A 12,275-nucleotide genomic window follows, 5' to 3' on the forward strand; every position below is an offset into this window, starting at 1 on the left:
TTATTTATTTTATTTTCCAAAACTTAGGTCTATTGGCTCACATCAAATCACACAACCATGTTAATATTTTATTCAGCTGCTAATTGTTTCCAGTTTTTTATGATGATTTGTAAGTATTTGTCAGTCACAAACATTTAACACTTCTGATATTAAATTTTTTTTCACTCAAATATGGCTCAAATATGGCAGTTCCAAATAGTGCCATCTTGGCATTGCCTGCCTCCATCTAACTCCTGGTCAACCCATAAATGGATAAACAGGTGGAGCATGGGCAAGACCAGCGTGACCTAGGTGCAACAAATGAAACCCAGACATACCTCCTTCTTGGAGATCCCAAACAAGCTCAGGCTAAGAAGCTAACTCTGGTTTGGGTGTTTGATTAATGCATATTTTTGCAGACTGGGTGGTGGTTTTCATAACGGGTGGCTTGAGATGGATATTAAAACATTTGTAGATAAGAGAATATTTAGAGGGGAATCCTGCAAATGGTGATAAAAGCATTAAATTCAACAGAAATAGTCCTCAGACAATCCTCTTTGGAAAAAACTGATTGGCCACTTGAATTTTCAATCGGTGGTTAGGTAGGTCATTTTGACAGGGGGTCAAAAGTTAAAGTTGCTCCAATTTTGGTAAAATGTGATGCAAATTACTAGTTGAGTTAACACGGTTCTAAAAAGGAATAGTTTGGACCATGTATCACCCTTACTTATCACGTTATGGGGTAACATATGTCACATGTCATAGAATCCAATAGACGTAGACCTTGTTTGACCTTTACTTTGGAGACCAAGCATTCAACACTGTCAATACTATTCCATTTATTAATCCTATTAGCTCAACCAATAATTTGCACCACTTTTTACCAAAACTGGAGCAACTTTAACTTTTGACACTGACCTTTGTCACCATTCTTGCTGTTTTCATCCCATAACTCCATAGAATTCAGTCACAGATGGTCCAAACTATACCTTTTTGGAATCTTTATGACCAGGCGAATAATGTGGAATATTTTTCAATATGATTGGAGCATCTTTTAATTTTGACCTCTGTGTACTTCTTCAATTGACCCCTACCTGACCACCAATTGAAAATTCAAGTGGCCAATCATTTTTTTCAAAAGAGGAGTGTCTAAGGAGTATTTCTGCCGAATTTGATGCTTTTATCACCATTTGCATGATTGTTTCACTTATCTGCTGCACTACAGTTGACCAAATGTCACCAAGCTACTGATATCCACTTATTGATGTTAACAACGCTAACATACCAATTAAATAAAATTAAAATTTCACTCAGTGGAATACTGGAGCACAGAAGCCTCAGAAAGTGCATGTCTGCATGGTTGAGTCCAAAGCAGCTAACAGCCACTTCAAACAGAACGCTGGAGTCTGGATTCTTGCTGGTGCGCATGTATGACTCAAAGCAACCATGCTTATAATTGTTCATACATTTATGATTTAAAATATCTTAAACTGATGAGTTATTTAAAACAAAAAAAATCACCCCCATACAGTTGTCATGAATGGGAAAACTAGCGCTATAGAAGAAAAAATGTTTTGTTTTGTTGTACCATTTCTGTAAACCTGTTTATTTCTGCTCGAACATTTGACATTTTAACATGGGTTTCTATGGGGAGTTACTCAACATTGGCTTCATTTATCAGCAGCATATTTTGCCCCTTTGTCAAATACCTAGGCCTAGGCCTGTAGATTTAAGAAAGACAGTTGACTGTTGTTGACTGTTGTTAAAACTGTGAATTAAGCTCAAGATTAAATTTCCATCCTCATTCTTGTCTACCAAATCCTTATCATTATCTGGATTTCAACCAAAGTACGCCTGTGGATAAACAATCATTGGATAATGAACACATCAGTGTTGTATAGTAATGAAGTAAAAATACTTCACTACTGTACTTAAGTACGTTTTGGGAGACTTTGTACTTTACTTGAGTTTTTTTAATTCAGCTTACTTTCACTTTTACTTCACTACATTCCCGACGTTAATTGTATACTTCTACTCCGATACATTTTCTATGCGCCATTCCGTTACTTGTTACAAACAACTCACACACACACACACAAAGTCATGGTGTTTTCACCGAGAGACAACTAGTGACCGCAACGAAGTCAGGCCGATTTGTCATGAGGCATGTCCGGTAGGCTTTTTTTGCAGTTGCGCACTTGGGGGGTGTTTGTCAGGAAAATGTTAATTTCTCTACATTGATTACAGACCTCCAGCGGGTCTGTAATAAACTTTTCTGCAGCGTGGTTTGCTTTGAACCTTGAATCAATCGAAGCAGTGATTCGCAGATGGAAGCAGTGATTCGATCTACGATTCGTGAATATATTGTTTAATTTTGCTTTATTCTAATTTTTCCTCGCTAAAACTCCGAAGAGCATATGTCTGTGAGTAATATTTAATATTTTTATGTTAAACCGACCTGTTATGGTCTTCTGAAACAGTTGATAGATGTATTTTATAACTTAAAAACGGGGCCAATGCTAAAGCGTTAGTATGTCTATGGCATTTTCAATTATAAAATTAGCATTAAGCTGTTCGCATCAGCACGTTTGTGTTGATTTGTTTTCTCTATAATTAATGGCTCAGCGTTCGTTGTCGTAAAAGAGTCAAATTGTAATTTTTTTAATTAAGTTTTATTCATATATTATAGCAACAACAATAGTAATAGTAATAGACAATAATAATAATAGACTAATAATGTTACAATACAGTTTTAGAGAAAGACAAAAAGAACCTAATGAAACAAAACATAAGAGAAAAGATAAAACCATGTAACAATGAAAATAAATAAATACATATAGAAATAAATAACTTTCCTGTGAACATGAGTAGCCTACTCTCGTTTAGGTTTTGAAACCTTCTGAAGTGTTTTTGTGTGATGTGCACAACTTTCAGTATTTTGACTAATACTACCAGTCATTTACAAGCCTAGATAAACTTTGTAAGATAAAAAAAAAGTCCATTTTTGATTATTAACATTTACTTGTACTTTTACTTTCAATACTTGAGTACATTTAGTTGTACATTACTTGTCATACTTAAGTACAATAAATACTACATACTTTAAGACTTTTACTTGAGTAGCATTTCAATCAGTGACTTGAACTTCTACCAAAGTCATTTTTTAATGGGTATCTGTACTTTTACTTAAGTGTGATTTTCCGGTACTTTATACAACACTGGAACACATCCCATTAATCCGGATCACTCACCAACAACTACAACTTATCAATGCAGTACAATATCTTATTAATACCATGGGGGCCACTCTGAACTCTCCCTGACTTCAAATTATTTCAGAATTTCTCTTTAATATTGTGTAGCCTGACCCCAAGTAATACTACTAGCAGGACATCAAAGCTGTTTAAAATCTCTCCCTCAACATCTTCCTTCCAATATCTTTCTGACATTCCCAGTTGAGCCGAGCGACTTGTCTTCGGGCGGTGTTTGCTATATGCTATAGTGCCAAGATATTCGAAGACGTTTTCTATAATGAGATACTGTAGTCGCACAATCACCATATCCTTCTTTTTTCCGTACTTTTCTGTAGGCTGTGGATTGATGTGATAATGATATGAGATATATTTTGCCCCCATATTGCTTTCTGATGTGCATTAAGTAAACTGTGTAATATTCTCCATTTTTATTATATCGTATTAATTTCCCTTCTGATTCTTGGCATACGACGTCGCCACAATAAACCCGAGACATGAATACTAAGTTGCTCAAGTCCAGCTCATAACTTTATGAGATTCTTTGTCAGCATCTCATCAAAACCTGCTTTGATTTCAACATTGTGAAGTACTGCAACAGACGTACTCTTCAAGAACTTCATGCAGTCAAAAGCAGCCTCTAAGACCATAGAGGAAATCTTTGTTTGCATTAGCTGCTGTGTCTTTGTTGTTAGGATCCTCCCTCATACACCACTTGCATCATTACACCATTCAGCCCCAGTGTTGGTGTTAAGGGGTTAAACCAGCCCCTTTGGGACCCTTCAGTGCCCGGTTTTAGTATTCTGAGGGGAAATAAAGGGACCCATCTGTGGAAGTACTGACGAGGGGGTGACAGGAGTGTAGGGAGCGCAGGGCATCCCATGAGAGACAGCAAGGGATTAACTGCTGACACATGACGCCTGCTAATAAGGTGGTTTAGAGAACGCAATCTATAGGGTGTAACTTACACCATCATTAGCATGCACACGTAGGTAGATTTCCACATATGCATGGAAGATTATCAATCTATGTGCTCAATTACCATCCCAAAGCCTGGCATACACAACCACAACACTACACTCACAACTTGTCATCTTGATTAAATTTGTAGTAGGGCCACATCTGGTCATGCACACCCAGAGAACAAAGGAAAGAGGCACTGAGGAGGTTGTGGGGGGTATTGTCAGATATGGAGATTTAATTCCATGCCACAGAGTATTAATGTGCTTGTGCACGCGCCAAGCATCTGTCACGTATAATTGGAGGGAGTCAGGTGTGGACACACACGGGCCACATTCAGTCCACCCACAGTGTGAATCGTTTCCTCCTCTTAACTGGTAGAATCTGTGTGTCAACATCTAAATTTGTTGCGGCTGACCCAAAGGCTCGGGAACGATGACTGCCTGATGGGAGTATGAATGAGTTGAAAGAATTTCATGAATCAGGCAACATCACTCGTAGACCGGGGGGAGTCTCACTGGCAGTGGCCTTGCTGTCGCTGTTGTCGATTTAATCAGAATTCATTGATTGTCCAGAGCTTCTCTCCAGAGAGGGCTATGGTCGGTCGGGTAAAAATGATTCCCTCTACGTCTGTTTACACGCCACTTAATTGGGCGTTTTGTTAAAGCGATAAAGTGGAACATGTTTGTCTCAGACACCAAATTGGCACCAAATGCAGATCCAATAGCGTGAACACAAGCAAGTGCCTCTCAGGAGACTTATCTATCAGCCAAAGCATTGAGGGAAGGATTTGACAATTTGAGTCAGTTGGTTCGCTTCCGGTTTCTACGCTTCAGTGTCTGCTGACATGAAGAAAAGCTTTGCTTATTACCTTCAGGTATCCTTCATGCTCTCTAGGCAGGAAAGGTGTCACACAGTTTGACGAGGCGGCTTCAAGTGGGAATACACCCAAGAGGTGAAGCAATTAACTGGCAGTCACAACAGCTTCCGCATCACTACACCCACAACTTTTATCTTTGAAAGTCTCTTATCTTAGCCTAGCCCAAATTTACCTTAAATGACAATATGGTTTGGAGTACTGGGACAGAACTGAAGAGGAGACAATGTCATTCCTACACCTCACGTCAAGTTGGCTTTCTGAGATACGCTGGATCCAGAAATAGAAATTTGCTGACAGAGGAGGTTGTTGCTACCAAAGATCGATACACTCTCACTCGCCCCCCTACTCTGAACCTCAGGCACTTTTCTGAGCCCTGCATATTGTTTTCTGTCTGGTTCTGGTTTTGACTCTGACAGACTGAAGTCCACACAGACTTGGCAGAGTTGCTAATCATCCAGATGGAAACTATAGTCACTAAGGACTAAAGTTAGAAATTTAAAAGGTATTGACTCTTAATGTGCCACACTGTACCCCTTGAATGCTTGAAATTACACAATCCCAGACCTGCATTGTGTTTCAGAACTGACAAATCAGAATCAGAAGAAGTTTATTGCCATTGCCAGTGAACAGGATTCACAGACTAGGAATTTGCTTCGGTACAATGGTGCAACATTAAGAAGAGATAAAATGCTAAGATAAAATATAACATATGTGTCAAAATAAGATAAAATCTAAGATAAAAAAAGAAATATGAAATATGAAAGGCTGTGTGCAACAGAAAAACAGAGAAACAGAAAAAACAGTGCAGTGGGAGGAAAAAACCAAAGTACACTGTCTAAAGTGACCCGTGATAAGATGATAAAGTGACACAGTTAAGCTTAAGGTGACTGAGTTATGAGTAGTTCATGAGTCTAACGGCAGAGGGAAAGAAACTGTTCTTATGGCGGGAGGTTCTGGTCCGGATGGACCGTAGCCTCCTGCCCGAGGGGAGTGGTTTGAACAGACCGTGTGCAGGGTGAGAAGGGTCAGCTGTGATCCGATCTGCTCGGCCCAGAGTCCTGGAGACGTGTAGGTCGTGGAGAGATGGAAGGCTACAGCCGATCACCTTCTCAGCAGAGGCCACAATGCACTGCAGTCTGTGTCTGTCCCTGGCTGTGGCCCCGGCGTACCACACCGTGATGGAGGAGCAGAGGATGGACTCGATGATGGCCGTGTAGAACTGCACCATCAGCTGGACAGGCAGCTTGGCCTTCTTCAGCTGCCACAGGAAGTACATCCTCTGCTGGGCCTTCTTGATGAGGGAGCTGATGGGTGACTCCCACTTGAGGTCCTGGGTGATGGTGGTGCCGAGGAAGCGGTGACAGACCACAGTGGTGATGGGGCTGTTGGTGAGGGCGAGGGAGGGCGGGGGGGCTGTGGCTTTCCTGAAGTCCATGATCATCTCCACTGTTTTCTGGGCGTTGAGCTCCAAGTTGTTGCTGCTGCACCAGGTCACCAGCCGGTCCACCTCCCTCCTGTAGGCAGACTCATCCCCATCCGAAATGAGTCCGATGAGGGTGGTGTCGTCCGCAAACTTGATGAGCTTTACAGAGTCATGGCTGGAGGTGCAGCAGTTAGTGTACAGGGAGAAGAGCAGAGGGGAAAGGACACAGCCCTGTGGAGATCCTGTGCTGAGAACCCGAGTGTTCGAGACATTTTTTCCCAGCCTCACACGCTGACTCCAGTCCGTCAGGAAGTCTGTGATCCACCTGCAGGTGGAGTTGGGCACGTGAAGCAGAGAAAGCTTGTCCTGGACCAAAGCTTGAAGGATGGTGTTGAATGCAGAGCTGAAGTCCACAAACAGGATCCTAGCGTAGGTTCCTGGGGAGTCCAGGTGCTGCAGGATGGAGTGCAGGGCCAGGTTTATGGCGTCATCTACAGACCTGTTGGCTCTGTAGGCAAACTGCAGGGGGTCCAGGAGGGGGTCGGTGATGGACTTCAGGTGAGATAAAACCAGGCGTTCGAAGGTCTTCATGACTACAGACGTGAGAGCCACAGGCCTGTAGTCATTAAGTCCAGTGATGCGTGGTTTCTTGGGGACTGGAACTATGATTGAGGACTTGAAACAGACTGGAACATGGCATGACTCCAGGGAGGTGTTGAAGATCCCCGTGAAGACTGGGGCCAGCTCATCAGCGCAGTGTCTCAGGGTGGCAGGAGAGACAGTCTGGGCCCGGGGCCTTACGTGGATTCAGCCTTTTGAAATGTCTCCTCACGTCCTCCTCTTGGACCAAGAGGACAACAGGGGGAGTGGGGAGGGCAGCAGTGAGAGGGGGGAGGTCCAGAGTGTTTGAATATCCAGTTGTGTGGGGGGTGGGGAGGTGTGAGTCCTTGTCTTCAAACCGTGAATAGAAGACGTTCAGGTCGTTGGCCAGCTTGAGGTCGTCAATAGAACGAGGTGCTTTGGGCTTGTAGTTGGTGATCTCTTTCAACCCCCTCCACACAGAGGCCGAGTCGTTGGCAGAGAACCTTTGCTGCAGACGTGAACTGTACATGGATTTAGCCTTTGCCACCTCCTTGCCAAATCTGTACTTTGCACCTCTATAGCTGGCTGTGTCTCCTTCTCTGAAAGCCACCTCTTTCTGCTGACGGAGCTGCTGGAGTTTAGGTGTGAACCAGGGCTTGTCATTGTTATATCTCACCCTGGTACACTGTGGGATGATGCTATCTTCACAGAAATGAATATTTGACGTCATAGTGTCCATGTAGTCATCTAGACTGTCTGTTGAAGCCTCAAACATATCCCAATCCGTACTGCCCAAGCACGCGCGTAGCTCCTCCACAGCTTCATTGCTCCACACTTTAGACGTCCTCACAACAGGTTTAGAGAGTTTAAGTCTCTGTCTGTACGTGGGGATCAAGTGGACCATCACGTGATCTGAGAGTTCCAAAGCTGCACGGGCCACCGCGCGGTAGGCGCCGCTCACTGTCGTGTAACAATGATCTAACGTGCTCCCTTCTCTGGTTGGGCATTTAACAAACTGTTTGTATTTTGGTCATTCCTGACTGAGATTCCCTTTGTTAAAATCAGCGAGAATTATAACAAGAGAGTCCGGAAAGTCTCTCTCCACGCTCATAATCTGATCCGCGAGCGCGCGCTCGGCCTCGTGCACGTCCGCGCTCGGTGGAATATACACAGAGCAAAGTATGAAAGAGTTAAACTCACGTGGAGAGTAGAACGGTCTGCAGTTTATGAGGAGATATTCCAGAGAGGGACAGCAGTGTTGGGAGATCACAGTCACATTGGAGCACCAGGCATTGTTGATATAGAAGCAGAGTCCTCCACCTCTAGTTTTTCCACCAGAGAGTGTTCGGTCTCTGTCTTCGCGGAGGAGTTGGAATCCCTCTAGTTGGAGCGCGCAGTCCGACTGTTGACAATGTGCACTTAGTTGATTTTCCACTAAACCTGCTGTTCAAAATGGTCAACAACTGCACCACCTGTTCACAAACGCAACAAGCTGAAAGACAAACTAAAACACAAACATTTAAAAGTACACCGAGTACATTGTACTCCACCTGTTCTTCTGTTGATGGATATTATGCCATCTCAAAGAATTCACTGGTCATGCAGTCTTTATTTTGGTATTTACAAGATGCAAGTTAGTATTGGCTCAAATGATCAGAAATGGTAACACCCAAAGATTCCAATATCACCCAGTACTCAGATCTCAGTCACCAATAAATCTGGCCAGGATGTGTGGACCTTAAATTACTCACCAACCCCAAGTTTGTGTCTCATCCAATTGAACATTTTTGTTTAAAATATCTGGTTTGAACTTGTACCCCAGTGAAGTCACCCGTCACTGTAGCTCAGTAATCATGGATGCTTGAGAGACCAGATTTTGATATGTTCTTCAATGACACATTACTTGGTTCCCCAAAATTGTCCAAAAGGGGGTATTTTTGACAGTGATGTCTGATTTGACCTTGACATTAACATGACCTGTGTTGAGAGATGATGGTCCACTGAGTTTGACTGAAATTTTTCTTTGTATTTTGAAGATATTGCCACAGACAATTAAAAAAACACACACACACACAGACAAACATGACGATTACAACATCCTTGATTTACTTCACTGTGAGGCTTATTGAAAAAGTTGTCACTGTCCAAATACATATAAACCTGACTGTATTTTGGCATTTGTGGTGCACCACTATCGTGGTTGAGGTATTAACTCTCAGGTCATTTGTAAATATTCTGCAGTGAAATATGGAGTACCTCAGGGATCATTTGTGGGTCCACTGTTATCCTCCCTATTTATAAGCTCCACTTTGTCAGATTATATGTAGTTACTGAATCATGTCACTAGCATGCTGATGATATGCAAAAGAACATACCTGTTTTTTGTTGTTTAGGTGGAGGAGGAGGGGTTGCATTTAATGTGTCACACAAGCTGAAGACCATTTGAAGACCAGACCAAAACTTGATGGTATCTACTTGTAATCTTCAACTTTTGTACTTCAATTTATTTTCATTTATATAGCGCCAAATCACAACAGAGTTGCCTCAAAGTGCTTCACACAGGTAAGGTCTAACCTTACCAACCCCCAGAGCAACAGTGGTAAGGAAAAACTCCCTCTGAGGAAGAAACCTCAAGCAGACCAGACTCAAAGGGGTGACCCTCTGCTTGAGCCATGCTACAAACATAAATTACAGAACAATTCACAGAACAATTCACGGACGAATATACAAGAAATGTTATTGGCGCACAGGACAGGAGGATCGCCAACACAAATACAACTCCCATCTCTGGATGGAGCTGCACCTTAAACAGAGAGAAAAAACAGAATCAGGCATCAGAAAGACAAAAAATACTGTATAATTTGCCAGCATTAAACAAGAAAAACAGAGAAGTACTAAGGTGATCGCCGGCCACTAGCCCTAACCTTCACTAAAAGACCCAGAATTTAGGTAAAGTTGAGGCCGCAGCCCGCTCCAATTACTAATAAATGAATTAAAAGAGTAAAAAGCGTAAAACAAAACTGTAGCAGTATGCTAGCCATATGAAAGGGAAAATAAGTGCGTCTTAAGTCTGGACTTGAAAATCACCACAGAATCTGACTGTTTTATTGATGCAGGGAGATCATTCCACAGAACAGGGGCACGATAAGAGAAAGCTCTGTGACCCAAAGTCTTCTTATTCACCCTATGAACACAAAGTAGTCCTGCACACAGAGAACGTAAAGCCCGGGCCGGTACGTAAGATTTACTTAAGTCAGCTAGGTAGGGAGGTGCCAGTCCATGAATAATTTTATAGGTAAGTAGCAGAACCTTAAAATCTGATCTCATTGGGACAGGAAGCCAGTGAAGGGATGCCAAAATGGGTGTAATGTGGTCGAACTTTCTGCTTCGTGTCAAAAGTCTGGCTGCCGCATTTTGAACCAATTGGAGACCCCTAATGCTAGATTGCGGTAAACCAGAAAATAGAACATTGCAGTAGTCCAATCTAGAAGAGATAAATGCATGGATCAGGGTCTCAGCATCAGCCATAGACAGGATGGGACGAATCTTCGCTATATTTCGTAGGTGGAAGAAAGCAGTCCTAGTAATATTTCTAATGTGGAGGCCAAAGGACAACGAAGGATCAAAAATTATCCCAAGGTTCCTCACTTTGTCAGTCTGATGTATGACACACGAGCCGAGGCTGAGCGTTAACTGGTCAAATTGATGTCGATGTCTCACTGGAACAAGAACCATCATTTCAGTCTTATCAGAGTTTAAAAGTAGGAAGTTTCTAGACATCCAACTTTTCACTGCTGCAAGGCAATCTTCTAAGGATTTTATGTGAACGAGATTACCAGCAGTTATCGGCATGTATAACTAAGTATCATCTGCATAGCAGTGAAAGGTAATCCCAAAACGCCGCAATATGTGCCCAAGGGGTGCTATATAAAGGGAGAAAAGCAGGGGGCCTAAGACAGACCCCTGTGGAACCCCAAATTTCATGTCACTAAGGTTAGAGGTAGTGTTACTGTACAAAACACAGTGAGAACGACTGGTCAAGTATGACGTCAGCCATGCAAGGGCACTCCAGTAATCCCAAAATGATTTTCCAGCCTATGAAGTATAATACGATGATCCACTGTATCAAATGCAGCACTGAGATCTAACAGCAACAGAACCGTAGTGGTGTCCGAATCCATTGTAAGCAGAAGATCATTCACCACTTTAGTGAGAGCTGTCTCTGTGGAATGATATTTTCTAAAAGCAGACTGCAGTGGCTCAAAGAGATTATTCTCAGTAAGATTGTCTACGAGCTGTCGTGACACCACTTTTTCCAGAATTTTAGAGAAAAATGACATATTTGATATCGGCCGATAGTTTGTTAATACACTAGGGTCAAGATTAGGTTTCTTAAGTAATGGTTTAATCACTGCAGATTTGAAACATTTAGGAACAGATCCAGAAGTTAAAGAAAGATTTATAATTTCCAGCACAGTCGACCCAAGAGTGGGCCACAGGTCCTTAAACAGTTTTGTTGGTATAGGATAAAATAAACAGGTTGTGCTTTTTGTTGACATTATGAGTTTTGTCAGCATGTCTAGACAGATACTATCAAATTCTGTAAATCTAGGTAATACCTCAGTAGTGGCGCCCACCTTAATAGCAGGGTATAGTGGCTGGGTTAAGGCATGCTGGGATATGTTCAACCTAATGTTATCTATTTTCTTCTCAAAGTAATCCAGGAAATCTTGTGCTGTAAAAGGAGAGCGAACTAGAGGTGGTTGTCCATGCAAAAGTGTTGCCACTGTGTCGAACAAGAACTTTGAGTTATGCTTGATTTGTTGATCAAATCAGAGTAGTAAGTCCGCTTTGTAGCCAATAATGCATGCTTATAGTCTAAGATAGCATCACGCCACGCAAGGTGAAATACTTCTAATTTTGAACGACGCCATTTCCGTTCTAGACCTCTTGCTTTATGCTTGAGGTCACGCAGATAATCATTGAACCAAGGTGATTGTGATTTTGGGGAGCATGGTTTTAACAGGTGGTGCAATCATGTTGAGTGTAGTTTTGAGCACTGAGTTTAAACTATCCACAAGTCTGTCTACTGACTGGGTATTTGTCAAATGTGAAGCTAAGACATCAGGCAGTATTCTGGCAAAAATATGGTTGTAGCTCTTGCTCAACAGATAAACTTGCTTGATTATTGCACACTATC

Source organism: Thalassophryne amazonica, chromosome 12 (genome assembly GCF_902500255.1).
Source record: "Thalassophryne amazonica chromosome 12, fThaAma1.1, whole genome shotgun sequence".
NCBI classification, from domain to species: domain Eukaryota; kingdom Metazoa; phylum Chordata; class Actinopteri; order Batrachoidiformes; family Batrachoididae; genus Thalassophryne; species Thalassophryne amazonica.